Consider the following 15,000-nt stretch of genomic DNA (forward strand, 5'->3'; position numbering starts at 1 on the left):
CCATAAAACACTGTCAATGAAAGTTTAACTTCATTCCGTTAACTTATATTAACCCCGCATTCCATTAGCATCCCCCCTCCTCCCTACCACCAACACACCCTCTCTCCTTCTTCCCTTCGCATATTGAAAAAAGAGTGTCAATTAAATTTTTTCATCGTTAGTGAGTTCATGTTTTTAACGGGCTTCGGGAAACATGGATGTTAAAAATTTGAAAATTCCCGAACTGGTAAGTTTTCCCTAATACTTATGTTCCACACTACTATTGTGGAGCGTGTTCGTTTTGTGTTTCAATTTAAATTATCAATTGATGCAAATTGTCCCTACAATTTCAAGCATCAATTTGTGATAATTGAAAAACAAAGAAATACGTCACGTCTCCCGGAGCTTCTGGCGCGTACGAAAGTCTAGCCGACTTTCGGCCGTTGATCGAAGCGGTAATTTTATCAGCTAGTCTCAGATCGTCCTCGTAACGGAGGTGCGACGTTGGTGGGCCAATTGGTAATAATTGCTATTCGATGGTGAGTTTGTCTCGTAAAGGGCAAAATCCAAGTACCTCAGCGTTCACGCTCGAACACAGCGATTGAAATATATCGCCTCGGGTGAATGAATCGAGAAACAGAAGCGAAGAAAACCGTTCCCGAGAGGGTTCGGCTTCTCGTTTTTAACGTCGATAAAGTTGGAGCCGTCCACTTCAAGCGGCAGTTCTACGACGCCTTTAACCCGGTTCGTCGGTCCTTAATCGGGCCGGTCGTAGCCCGGGACTGACGTCAACTGACGGCAACGTTATTCGTTGTTACCTGGTTGATCCTGCCAGTAGTCATGTGCTTGTCTCAAAGACTAAGCCATGCATGTCTAAGTACATGCCGAAATAAGGTGAAACCGCGAATGGCTCATTAAATCAGTTATGGTTTCTTAGATCGTACTTTTTTACTTGGATAACTGTGGTAATTCTAGAGCTAATACATGCAGCAGAGCCCCGACCTTAGGGAAGGGGCGCTTTTATTAGACCAAGACCAATCGGGCTTCGGCCCGCTTACCATGGCGACTCTGGATAACTTTGGGCAAATCGCACGATCTCGTATCGGCGATGTTTCTTTCAAGTGTCTGCCTTATCAACTTTCGATGGTAGGCTACGCGCCTACCATGGTCGTAACGGGTAACGGAAAATCAGGGTTCGATTCCGGAGAGGGAGCCTGAGAAACGGCTACCACATCCAAGGAAGGCAGCAGGCGCGCAAATTACCCACTCCCGGCACGGGGAGGTAGTGACAAAAAATAACAATACGGGACTCTTTTGAGGCCCCGTAATTGGAATGAGTACACTCTAAATCCTTTAACGAGGATCCATTGGAGGGCAAGTCTGGTGCCAGCAGACGCGGTAATTCCAGCTCCAATAGCGTATATTAAAGTTGTTGCGGTTAAAAAGCTCGTAGTTGAATCTCAGTTCCAGACAGGCGGTCCGCTCCGGTGGTTACTGCCTGGCCTGAACATCCTGTCGGTTTTCCTTCGGTGCTCTTCATTGAGTGTCGTAGGTGCCCGACACGTTTACTTTGAAAAAATTGGAGTGCTCAAAGCAGGCGTCCCGCCTGAATAATGGTGCATGGAATAATGAAAAAGGACTTCGAGTTCTATTGTGTTGGTTTTCGGAACACGAGGTAATGATTAAAAGGGACAGACGGAGGCATTCGTATTGCGACGCTAGAGGTGAAATTCTTGGACCGTCGCAAGACGAACTACAGCGAAAGCATTTGCCAAGAATGTTTTCATTAATCAAGAACGAAAGTTAGAGGTTCGAAGGCGATCAGATACCGCCCTAGTTCTAACCGTAAACGATGCCAACCAGCGATCCGCCTGAGTTACTCAATTGACTCGGCGGGCAGCTTCCGGGAAACCAAAGTTTGTGGGTTCCGGAGGAAGTATGGTTGCAAAGCTGAAACTTAAAGGAAACCATCGCAATGAACGTTTGACAAACAAAAGAAGCTCGATGAAATCGGTAATTAAAGATGTCAATTAATGACACTCACTCATTAACCATTAACCACTAACGCTATCATGCAATAATAATGAATACGAAAAATGTTTGTGAAATGATATAGAATTATCACTAACAATTAAAGGGCATCTGAACAACTCATATTTTACCTCAACATATCAGTACGCTTTTAAAAAGCATCTTTAAAAATGTTAAAGGTGATTTAACAAAGACACCCCTCCCCCCCCTTTATAGGAGACAAAAAAATTACTGTTTTTTCTGGCAACTGGGCTATTATAAATTCCCAATTTGAGAGTCCTAGGGTTAAATGTATATAAACACTTTTTAAAAATGGAATTTTTCACTTGAGAGATTATCAAAATTATTATATGCATTCAACATTAATGTTGGACTTTTAAGTCCATCCTTCACGTATGATTGTCTTTGAAAATTTCATTAATCTCTTCAATGATTCCATAGTGAAACTTACATTTACCACTGAATTGAAAATTTTACGAGAACAAATCACTAATTATTTTAAAAACCATTCTGGAGACAAAAATTAAATTTTCCTTCGGAAGCTACGAATAAAAGCTTATAAAATACGCAACTATTAGCTTAAACATGGAAAACAAAAAATATTCCTAGAAAAAAAAAATTTAATAATAAAATTTATAATAAGAAATCAACCATGGGAATTTAAGCCCAAATTAAATGCTGTAAAAAAATGCAGCTATATCAAACCAAAAGTGTACCAAAATAAATCTATTGTGCATTAACAGAACATCATCATACGTGTTTAAAGCTTTTAAAATACTCAAAAAACTAAATATTCATAATGTTATTTAATTCTTTAATGATTCACGTGGAATTATTAAACAAAAGTTTATTTCTAAATTCCAGATAATGTTATAATTATCATTAAAGAACTCTTTTCTTGAATAAAATTTTTGACCATAATTTTTAAAGTTATTAAATTACTGTACTCAAGACCTAAATATCTGACAGCACGTAATTTCACGATTCATTTCATAAGTATAAATAAATAGTTATTTCCAATGCTTAATGCTAAAGCTAAACAGTTCCATTGCCTGCCCAAAACACGGTGCCTAATATTCTACCCTACAATTTTTCAATACCAAAGTCAGAAACCAACTAGAAGTCAACACGAGGGCGGACCTTAAAGTAGCTTATGCCAGCTTTTTCAAAAATACACAAAAAAAGAAAATCTCTAACAGTACCAAAGGAGCGATGTTGCACTAAATTTGCGCCTCTTATTGCTTTCAAATTATTATCAATTTGCCCCATTTAGAACGATATTACTAAATTGTATGTTTTTTCCACCAAAATATTGCTACCTTTCCCAAATTATTGGTAGTTGGTTTACTACAATTTGCCTATTTCACCAACTGCCAGAATAAGATATATTTTAAAGTCATTTATGTTGAACGTGAAAGTTAAGAGCTATATCCGTATTTAAATGTTGTTGGAACAATGGCATTAAAACAGGCTTTAAGAATGATCTGCGTGGGAACATCTGGTATATTTCTGGTCCACCCCCATCGGGAATAAATTAATAATAACGATTCTATGGTATGAGGGAATCGGAAATTAAATAATAATGCCGATTCTATGGTATGAGGCAATACGCGATGAAATAATGGCTAAAATCAACCCCGGTTTCAACATTAAAATAAATTAATAAACAATTAAGACTGAAGTTGCAGATATTAATCAAAAATGTCTTGATTAGAATCAAGACTTAAAAAAGTATCGATAAGACTGAGGTTATCACTTGACTTAAGGTTCAGATATTAATTTTTCTTTTTAATTGAAACTTAAAGGCATGCTTAAGAAAAAGCAACGTTCCATTACCGTTTTCCGTTGAAATAACTTATTTTACAGGTAATCAATTTCAAAAATTTACTTATCTCGGGTTTTCGGGCACAATTCCATTCCCCCAAAACATTTTATTATTACATTAATTACTTTTGAGAGATAACGTGTCAAAATAAGCTTTAAAACAATAGAAAACTGAATGAGCGGTCTGTTTAGCCATGACCAAAACTTTCAAATCAGTGTTGCCAATGTTAGAAAGTGGATTTTCCCACTTCCATTTTAAAATTTCACTCATTACAGTCATATTTATCTGGACTATTTTATCCTACTAAGCTTAATATGGAATATCACTCCGCATGGGTTTGACAATATGTACAAACGCTCCAAAGTGCTATAAAGCTTAAAAATTCTCAAAATATGCTTTCTTTCTTTTTCAGTGCCAAACTTAAAATCACCGAATTCATTTCAAAATGTCGCTTGAAATTATTAAACCGGACAAAATTTTAGAAAATACACTAATTTTAATTGCACAGTCTGCACTATTAACCCTTTAACAGGAAAATTCCGACATTTGATCGATTTTGGAAAAATATTACCCTTTCCCCACAGAGCCTAACACCAAACCTAAATTTCCCACGATGTGAGACATTACCCGCACATTGGCAAATGGCAACACTTTTTTAAAAACTTACAACAAGCACCCTTTCGAGACATGTCCAGAACAAATTAGTGCTTAACCCGCTAATAGTACGACAACGGAGAATTGATGTAAACTGTAGTTGAAATATCATCACGTGCGATCAGCGGCACTGAATAGTCTCTAACCATTTTTTGAAACTAGAGAGAGAAATAGGTGAGTAGCATTAATCATGTCCCGAGCTATGAGAATGAACAGTATGACTGTTGACTGAAGTACACTAGACATTACATCATTTTGCATAACCACAAGTAAAAATCTAACTGTCCCTACTTAATTTTCCGCCATTGTTTTCAACTGATCCACTGCGAAGCATGCCGGGCACAAATGGGGGAACCTTTTAAAACTCAAAGTCATACACGTACTCTCTCAAAAGTAATTAATGTAATGATAAAATGTTTTGGGGGAATGGAATTGTGCCCGAAAACCCGAGATAAGTAAATTTTTGAAATTGATTACCTGTAAAATAAGTTATTTCAACGGAAAACGGTAATGGAACGTTGCTTTTTCTTAAGCATGCCTTTAAGTTTCAATTAAAAAGAAAATGTAATATCTGAACCTTAAGTCAAGTGATAACCTCAGTCTTATCGATACTTTTTACCTCTCCGTGTGACGTAGTCCAGGAGAGGTTCTGTAACGGCCGTGTCTGTGTGTCTGTCTGTGTGTCTGTCTGTGTGTCTGTGTGTCTGTGTGTCTGTCTGTTGTTACACTCACGTGACCGCGTTCGCAGTTTGCGTATCGGAGCAAACGTATTCCCAATTTCCGGACCGCATTGACAGTTCACAGAAATTTGGAAAATTGTATTTCTCTCCGTTGGCTACTCTATACTTGAGTTCTCACACCACCATGTTTGGTCTTCGTCCATCCCACATGAACACCAGTCTGGTACTTTTCTGGCTTCCAACACCACCATCTTCTGATCTTTGTCAATCCCACATTGACACCAGTCTGCACTTACACTGGCTTCTAACACCACCATCCACTGGTCTTCCGTCTATTCCACATAGACACCAATCTGTATCATTGGCTTCTACTCCATTATCATCGTTTTGTTTTAGGATATACGCGGCGATCAGCTAGGGTTACGAGAAACGTCTAGCCTCCCTAAGGTGGGATCGCCACCAAAGGTTTTCGCAATTGCGCTTTTTCCTTACTATTATAATGGAAACGAATCGTATATATACCCCAAATTTGAAAAAAGCGGCCAAGAGGGGTACCCTTCACTTTAAACGTCAATATTAGCAAAGTTTGAGAAGATAATAGGTATAACTTTATTTTAAACGATTTAATTATTATTAATGTTAATTATTGAAGATTAAAATAATTAAAAATAATTATATTTATTTAAATATTAAAGATAAACCTCTCGTGCAAAGAGAGAGATTATCATTGCCTCCTATATCTACTAAGGCCCGTGCATGCGATATATTTCCTTCATTGCCTCATATCTATCAAGGCCCGTGCATTGTGATATATTTCATTCATTGCCTCCTATATCTATCAAGGCACGTGCATTGTGATATATTTCATTCATTGCCTCCTATATCTATCAAGGCCCGTGCATTGCGATATATTTTTTCAAAACAACAACAAAAATGGGAAGCTCCTCTTAGAAACATAATAATTTCTTTTCTCTGTATATGAAATGAAAATATGGATAATATTGCGCTCCTTTAATGGTATGAATCCTTTCCTGTCTATTAATATTTTATATAGGAGTAATACGTTTTTAGCGAAGTCTAGAGAGGATAAACATAAGCGAGATTGTTTTGGGAAAAAAATACTGCTTCCACTAATGGGTTTACACTCCTTGTTACTGTTGTATAGAGTAATCATGATAAAAGCTTAAAAAATTACGAGAGGACAGACCTTTTTTATCCTCTTGTTTTATTCTTAATAAGAATATAAAACATTTATTTTGTATCAAAAAATATTTTTTGGTGCTAAGATTGCTTTAAAAAAATCCAAACGGTTAGGCATTGTTAAAAAAGACAAATGATATTTTTCAAATCTAATGAGATAACGCCCACCCAGTTGAAAATTGCCCTTTTTTATTCGCGGGAGTCATTCTTAATGAGAATTTCGATGCTAGTAGGTTGTCAATTAAACTACCGGTATATTATTGTTGTTGGAAATTGGATATTAAGTCAAATTAAGTGGTTGTAAAGAGCCAGCAGGTTTTTGCCACTTCTTTTTGTGAGTATTTGATTTTTGTATGTAAAATGGAGGAAGATAATGTTGAGAGTAAGGATCAAATGCGGAAGCGCAAAGCGCGGGAAAGGATGAGGGCAAAAAGGTCGACGTTTTCATTGGATACTTAAGGTTATATAATCTTCTCGACACGGAGAGGTAATATTTTGGTTTTCCCAACTTGTTTAAGTCTTGATTCTAATCAAGACATTTTTGATTATCTATATCAAGAGTTTATGAAACGCGCGTTTGCTCGTAATGTTTAATTTTAAATTGTCTTACCGAACTTTTTAATCGCTCTTTAATGTGTAATTTTTAACTTGGTGGTTAGTGTATTTAAATAGTAACTTTTAGTACTTACCATGATGGGCTTCGGCTCCAAATCCATCCGGGGTCATGGTGAGTGTTGTCGTCCGGCACTGGTCCTTTAAACGGGCAATACCCGCTCTGCAACCCTAAATCTGTAAAAAAAAATAATATATTATTAATGGTCAATTAGTGTTTCTTACCTTTTTGATAAAGGGTTGTTTTAAGAGGGTGGACTTGCTTTCCACCTTCGAATTCATTTCTCAGAATGTAATTTTAAATCTGAAAATAAAGTTTTGTAATAGCCAAATGCCTCGTCATCTAATTAGTGACGCGCATGAATGGATTAACGAGATTCCCACTGTCCCTATCTACTCCCCTCCGCGGTCACCACCTTGTCGTGGTGGAGGGGCTCCGGTCTTCTATCCGTGGATCCGTCTCGGCTATGCCGGCTAGTGTCACATGCCGGACAGGCGAGCGGGGAGGAATTTGACCGGTCCAAGGTGACCATCCCATCCCAACCCTTTCCCATACTTTCTTTTGGGCGCAATGAGCGTTGCCGGCAGGGCTACCCACGCCGGTTGGTCATTGTGGGGTTGGTTTTTGGCCCTTTGTGCGGGGGCCGCGCAGGCTGGGTGACACGAGAGGTCGGAATGGATGATATCCGAAGTCCTTTCTGACCGAGATCTCTCAGCGCGCATGCTGCCGGTTGAGGGGAAACCGGTGGCGCCCAGGGGTTGTGGCAGTGCGGGTGTCCACCGAAAGGGGCGGTTCTTTCGGGTTCCGGCCTTGCCTTGCTATTTCCCGTACCCGGTTATCCTTAGGCCATTAAGGATCGCCTGGCTTGGGGCTGCGGGGGGCTTTACCTGAACCTGGGAAGAGATCCCCGGTGTGGACTCACCGGACCCGGAATTAACCGGGGGTATGGTTCGCCCAGCGGGTTGGAGGCCCAGGGAATGGTAGAGCAGGATGTAGTCTGGAGTCGAAGAGCCTGGTTTTGCCTTCTACCGGCTAGGCCCATCCGTGCCGTTGCGGGGGTTAATTCGGCGGCTACTGCCGGGTAAGACCGGTTTCCCCCCTTTTTTACTTTACAATGGCCACATTTCAGCAAAATTCGAGTTCTAAGAGTTCCTTAGAAAATTCTCCCAACAATTCTGATGACGAGGCTGCCATTGCCACTAAGAATTCTGTTCGACGGTCCTCCGTTGAGTTGGCGCTGCAGAAGAATTTTCCTGCTGAGAAGTCAATACCATTGTCCAATTCCTTCTCACTCCTGGCGGACGAGGGCGACGCTATTGTTGAGGGGGAGGTTGGCTCTGACGAAGAGGCATCGCTCTCTAAGTCTCGTTAATTTTGCAGGCGCTAGAAGTCATCCTTTTGGATCCTAAGAAAAAGCTATCCCAGGCCCTTGCTGGTAATATAAGAGAACTTTTTGGTGAATTGCAAGACGAAATCTTTTCCCTACATCAGGCCACCGCCAAGTTCCGTGGCCTTTTGTCGGAAAAAGACAAGACGATCTCGACGCTTCGCTCCGTAATTTCTGAACAAAGACAACAACCCTTACTTATGCACAAATAAACAAATAGCACATTTCCTAAGGTGGACCGCCTTTCAGCGGCTCATACGTTTTCCAGTGTAGCCCAACAGAACTTATTTATTCCCAGACCCGTGATGCTGGCCCATGGACAAACTACACCAAGTTCTCCGGGGCGTCCAGTCAATGCACCTTTCAGCACATCCATAGGTCAGACGTCGCCCGATACAGTAGTATTAGTTTACCATGCAGCGTCTAACTCTGCTGAGACCTCCGCCACACTTACAACAAAAATTAAACAGTCTGTTGACATCAAGGCACTAAAGGTGGGAGTTGAAACAATTCGCCCCTGCCGTAATAATGGCATTGTTATCCGCTGTAATTCTAAAGCTGATGCAGTGGCACTACGATCGGAAATGTCTACCAATACAGCCCTTAAAGACACTACTACGGCGCTCTCGCCTTCTTTAGTTAAACCAAGACTTTTAATAAATGGTGCGGACGCTGCCCTCACCAAAGAGGAGTTCAATGATGCTCTTATCGACCAAAATCAATTGACATGTACTAAGGAAGACATCTGTGTGAAATATCCTCTCCGTGGTCGAAACAATACCACAAACTGGGTGGTGGAAACTTCGTCTTCCCTTTTCAATGCCCTTATGAAATTACAAAAGGTCCATATTGGTTTGACAAACTGCACTGTAGCTGAACACATTAATGTTCCTCGCTGCTTCAAATGTTGCCGACTCGGCCACATCCAACGCAACTGTGACTCGCAGGTATCCCTCTGCACTGCCTGCGGAGACGAGGGTCACTTGTACAGAGACTGTCCCTCTCCTACCAAAAAATGTATAAGTTGTAGAAATTCGAACAATAAATACAAGACGAATCACTCTACAGCCCATTCTAGCGTTGACAATAATTGCCCATGTTATCAACGAGAGGTACAGCTACGACGTTCGCGCATCAATTATGGCCCATAATCAACCAGTTCCACCATTTCATCTATTTCATAGTCCTACTTCACTTAATTTTATTCAAATCAATTTAGGAAAGTCTAGGGTCGCTACGGCTCTCCTTCGTCCGCGCCTGCTTGAGTTGCGTATAGACATCGCGCTGATTCAGAAACCTTACCTTTCTGGTGGCACTATTGCCGGCTTCCCACTTTCATCTAGGGTCTTCCATGACAATGACGGTGGTAGGGCGGCGATTATTGTCCTAAACAAGGAAATCGGCGCGGTGTCACTACATGCTCGAGCAAATGCGATAGTAGTTACCATAAGCTTTCGAGGCTCGCCACTTACAATAGTATCTCTTTACTTACCCCCATCTGGTGACATAAATTCAGAACTAGCTATAATCTCGTCTCTCATTGGCTCTGCATCCAGTTCCAACCTAATCGTGGCCGGTGATTTTAATGCCAAAAATGCACTTTGGGGATCTCCGGTTGACGACGACCGAGGAGATGTGACTGAAGCATTTTTAAGCACTCACGACCTATTCATAGCAAATGACCGCCATTCTCCGCCTACGTTTTCGACGGTTAACGGAAGGAGTTGGATTGATTTGACGCTGTTCTCAGGAAATGTACAGGACCACCTTACCAACTGGAAGGTCCTAGATGATGAGGACAGTTTTAGTGATCATCGGTACATTACATTTCAATATAGCCGCCATCATTGCCCGTCCACATTGCAAACATTTGCATATAGCACTAAGACCGCTGACTGGGGCCTTTTCACGGGATCACGACAATTCGGAGAATGACAATTCGGAGAACGACAACTCGGAGCACGACAACTGGGTGAAAGACAATTCGGTGAACGCGACAATTGGGTGAAAGACGATTGGGTGAATCCGACAATTGGGGGAATGACAATTCGGTGAAAGCGACAACTGGGTGAAAGACAATTCGGAGAGTAGGACAACTGGCGGAACGACAATTCGGTGAATTGTACTCCTTGTTTACCGAAAGAATAACTCAGTTTTTCACGAATAGAGGAACAATATAATAAATTTTTTATTGTAGTTAATACAATAAGTTAAAATAATTGAAATTACTTTCAAAACTAATGGGCCAAGTTACTGTTATGTTATGTTAGGTTAGATTTGGTTTGGTTAGGTTAGGTTAGGTTAGTAATATTTTATAATTTATTTAACAATGTTACGCCTTTTCCAAAATTTTGATGTTTAGCTTCATTGACTTCTTAAATAATTTGCCTTTTCCAAACATTACTGTTATGTTAGGTTAGGTTTGGTTTGGTTTGGTTTGGTTAGGTGAGGTTAGGTTAGTAATATTTCATATTTTATAATTCATTTAACAATGTTACGCCTTTGACAAAATATTGATGTTTAGCTTCATTGACTTCTTAAATAATTTGCCTTTTCCAAAACATTACTGTTATGTTAGGTTTGGTTTGTTTAGGTTAGACAATTTCCAACAATGAAAATTAATACCAAAATTTATTGAAGAATGTTATTGGTGAACATAAATATTATTTGCTTTAATATCAAGAAGTTTAATTAGAAAATCAATTGAAAATAGGAATGAAAGGAAAATTCATGATTGGAAAACCGCCCAAATTGCGGTATTCGGTCTAATGGGATTCGGTCGAACAAGACATTCGATCCAATGGGATTCGACCCAATGGTAGACAATCATTACTAATGTCTGACACCTTAATGACACTCCTGCATTTAATAATTTTTTAAGGTGAAAAAACTGCGTTATTCTTTCGGTAAGCAAGAAGTACAATTCACCTAATTGTCGTTCCGCCAGTTGTCCTACTCTCCGAATTGTCTTTCACCCAGTTGTCGCTTTCGCCGAATTGTCATTCCCCCAATTGTCGGATTCACCCAATTGTCTTTCCCCCAATTGTCGCTTTCACCGAACTGTCTTTCACCCAGTTGTCGTGCTCCGAGTTGTCGTTCTCCAAATTGTCATTCTCCGAATTGTCGTAGATCCCCTTTTCACAACCAAGGCTACGGAATTGCTCACTACCATACCGATTCCAGTTTGTTCCACACCAGAAGACATTGACATTTTTGCATCGATGATCAATTCGACTATTAAAACTATATGTGATCTTACCCTCAAACCCCGCGGTAAGGCTCAACACCGGGCTGTACCTTGGTGGACACCTGCACTGACCATTCACCGCAAACAAGTACGCGCGCTACGCCATCGCTTCCAAAGGCTTCGCCTGAAGGACAACGTTTTGCTCTATTATACAAAGCAGAACTTTCCAAATACGAACTACATGTGAGAAGATCTAAACAGGACTCGTGGGCAAACTACTGCTCATCAGTCACCCAAATCAATCCATTTACTCTTCCCTATAAATTAGCGACATCCAAAAACCGTAATCCTTCAACCATTCACTCCATTCGCCGACCAGATGGTTCGAGTACAACTACCGTTACTAGTACATACGAAACAATCCTTGATGACCTATTCCCCGATGACGACCCTAATTCTGATGACGGTCATCAAGCCACAATAAGAGCTTCTGTCACGCACCCCCCATTAAGCTACAATGATGTACCGTTCCAGGAGGATGAGCTTTCAGAGGTTATTAATCATCTGCCCTGTGGTAAAGCTCCAGGGTACGACGGCCTCACTGTAGAAATTTTTCGTAATCTCTATATCGTTCGGAAAGACCTTTTCTTGGCCCTGCTTAATACCTGCTTCATGAACGGCTATTTTCCTAGTAGCTAGAAGATTGCCAAGCTGATCCTTCTAAATAAACCTGGCAAGGATCCGGAATTAAGTACTTCATACCGGCCAATTAGTCTTATGCCACTTCTTTGCAAACTCCTTGACAAGGTAATGACGAACCGTCTCTACCATTTTCTACATAAAAACGCACCTCTCCACGACAATCAGTACGGCTTTAGACACGACCATTCCACCGCTGCGGCCCTGTTCAAGGCTATAAAGCAAATTGAGTCCAATAAGACCTCGGGCCTATATACATCTTTAATCTCGCTTGATATACAGGGTGCTTTCGACAGGGTGTGGGTTCCTGGGATTCTCCATTCTCTGAAAAAAAGACACTGTCCTAGCAACCTATACTCACTTGTCGCAGCGTTTCTGACCGACCGGAAGGCCCGCGTGTACACACCAGACGCAGTAATTACTAGAACCATCACCGAGGTTGCCCCCAGGGTTCATGCTTAGGGCCACTTTTGTGGAACTTAGTTATTGATGACGTGTTGCGAAAGGCATACCCTGATGGTACTGAAACTCGGGCATTTGCCGATGATCTTCTTTTGATGATCAGCGCTCAATCTAGGAAAAACCTGGAATTATGTGGTAATGAACTTTTAAGAATAATTGATGGATGGCGAGCAGAAAACAAATTAACGTTCTCGACCACAAAAACGCAAGTACTTACCTTTCCGAAGCACGCGCCATTCAGGAAAAAAGCAAAGCATCCCCGCTATCCCATTTTTAAGTTGGAGGGTAAGACCCTCAAACACAAAGACGAAATAAAATATCTAGGTGTGATTGTTGATCGCCATTTAAATTTTATTCCACATTTAAAGTGGATCAAGACGAGAATAACGTTACTTACCCATGACCTGGCGACATTTGCCAGAGCGAACTGGGGTCTGTCCGGGGCAGCTCTGCTTCAGATTTACAAAGGCGCCCTCGAACGAGTGATTGTCTATGGTGCCGGAGCCTGGTGGAAGGAGCAGGCTAATAAGACTATGATAACCTTGTTAAATCGCATTCAGCGTATTGCCCTTCTACGAGTTTCACGCGCATACAGAACCGTTTCCCACGACGCCCTTACCATCATGTGCGGAACGATCCCTGTTGATCTAGTGGCGAGCCAGGAGGCAGCAATTTTCCGGTTTTACACTCTGCGGGAATCAGCGAAGCATGGCTTGGTTTCCCTTAAAGGAGGCCAATATGAATACCCTTTAGACATCTGGGATATTCACCCAGCTCATCGTTTCTCGCAGCCATATGTTAAAACCCCCCAACCTCAGAGGGATATGAAATCTTCACGGACGGTTCGAAAAGCTCCACTGGCTCAAGATTTGCTTTTGTAGTCTACCTAAACAGTGAGGAAATAGACCATCACACAGCCCGCGTTGACGAGCCTTTAACTGATATTTTTCACCTCGAACTCTTGGCAATTAAAGGTGCCGTTGAGTGGATAATAACTAATTCCGTCGCCTCGGCAGTAATTTATACTGACAGTCTCTCCTCTCTGATGGGAGAGCATGCAGGGGGCCGTTTAGGATGAGATCCGAAGTCCTATTCGGTCGGGGTTTCCCCAGCGCGCGGGCTGCCGGCTTTGGTCGAGCCGGCATGCGCCCAGGCGTCGTGGCACTGCGGGTGCCCTGCATGTCTAGTTTCTTCGGATTCCGGCTGTCCTGGCCAGAATATCCGCACAGGTGAGCCCCCATGGTCTTCGGGGGGCAACCCGCGGGGTGCTGGTGGTCCCCTTTCAGGATCCCAGGAAGAGGTCTCCGGGGTGGATGCCCCGGGCCCCGGAATTAACCGGGGGCATGGTTCGCCCAGCTGACTGGAGGCCTGGAGGATTGATTGGGAGGATCCGGCTCCGCCGCAAAGGTCGAGGGACTGGTTTTCTGTCCCCGGCTGACCACCCCGTGCTGCAGGCGGGGTTTAAATGCGGCAGCTACTGTCGGGTAAGGCCGATTTCTTTTTAAATACATGACCATGGATAAACATACCGACTTAAACACTTCTCTCACGTCTATCGTCTCTGAGACTACCGTATCCATTGCGGATTGCTCGCGGGATCTCCTGAAACATACCGAGGATTTTTTAGAAGATCTTCCTGCAGGTATTTCTGGGAGCGATTGTTCCCGTTTTGACTCCTCTTTAGAGGACATTCTATCCGCTTCCGGCTCCCGTTTAAGATTGCCTTCTCGAACAACTAGAACGTGACCAACGTCTTGAGACTGAGGTCAAGTCTCTAACATCCAAATTACGCATTATAAATGACGATCGTACCCAACTTCGCCAACAACTGCGGGAGACGCAATCTCTTCTCTCTCAGGCGTTGTCATCTCACTCCACACTGAGCCAGACGGAGGGTCTTCTTAAGGAGACTCTATCCGTACTCTCTGATGTACGCACGGAGGCGGAGGTCTCTCCTCCTTTGCCCCCTGCTCCGCTGTCTGACCCACCTAATCCTTGGGTCACTGTCTCCAGAAAAAAGAAAATGGTGAAACCATCGCAGGTCCAGGCTGCTACTCCTCCGACAGTTCCCCCTGGCCATATTAAACCTGCCAAGTCGAAAAAACCAAAACAGCCGCCCTTACCGGACACGGCTTGTACAGTCCTTGTGTTTCCGAGTGGCGCTGGCAACTCGTCATCGGATGACATTCGAAAGCAGCTTAGGGACAACATCGATTCCGCGCAACTTGGAGTCGGGATCGATGACGTCCGAAATTGTAGAAACAACGGCGTTGTCTTAAAATG

At 42.1% G+C, this 15,000-nt stretch overlaps 1 pseudogene; it reads left to right on the forward strand.

Annotated features, from left to right (window-relative positions):
* The first annotated feature begins 794 nt into the window (after positions 1–794).
* On the forward strand, positions 795–1,990 carry LOC149593979 (small subunit ribosomal RNA; annotated as a pseudogene).
* Positions 1,991–15,000: the final 13,010 nt, after the last annotated feature.

The sequence above is a fragment of the Phalangium opilio genome, unplaced genomic scaffold, assembly GCF_054372755.1.
Source record: "Phalangium opilio isolate 3A_F unplaced genomic scaffold, DU_Popi_V2 ptg000483l_1, whole genome shotgun sequence".
NCBI lineage: Eukaryota > Metazoa > Arthropoda > Arachnida > Opiliones > Phalangiidae > Phalangium > Phalangium opilio.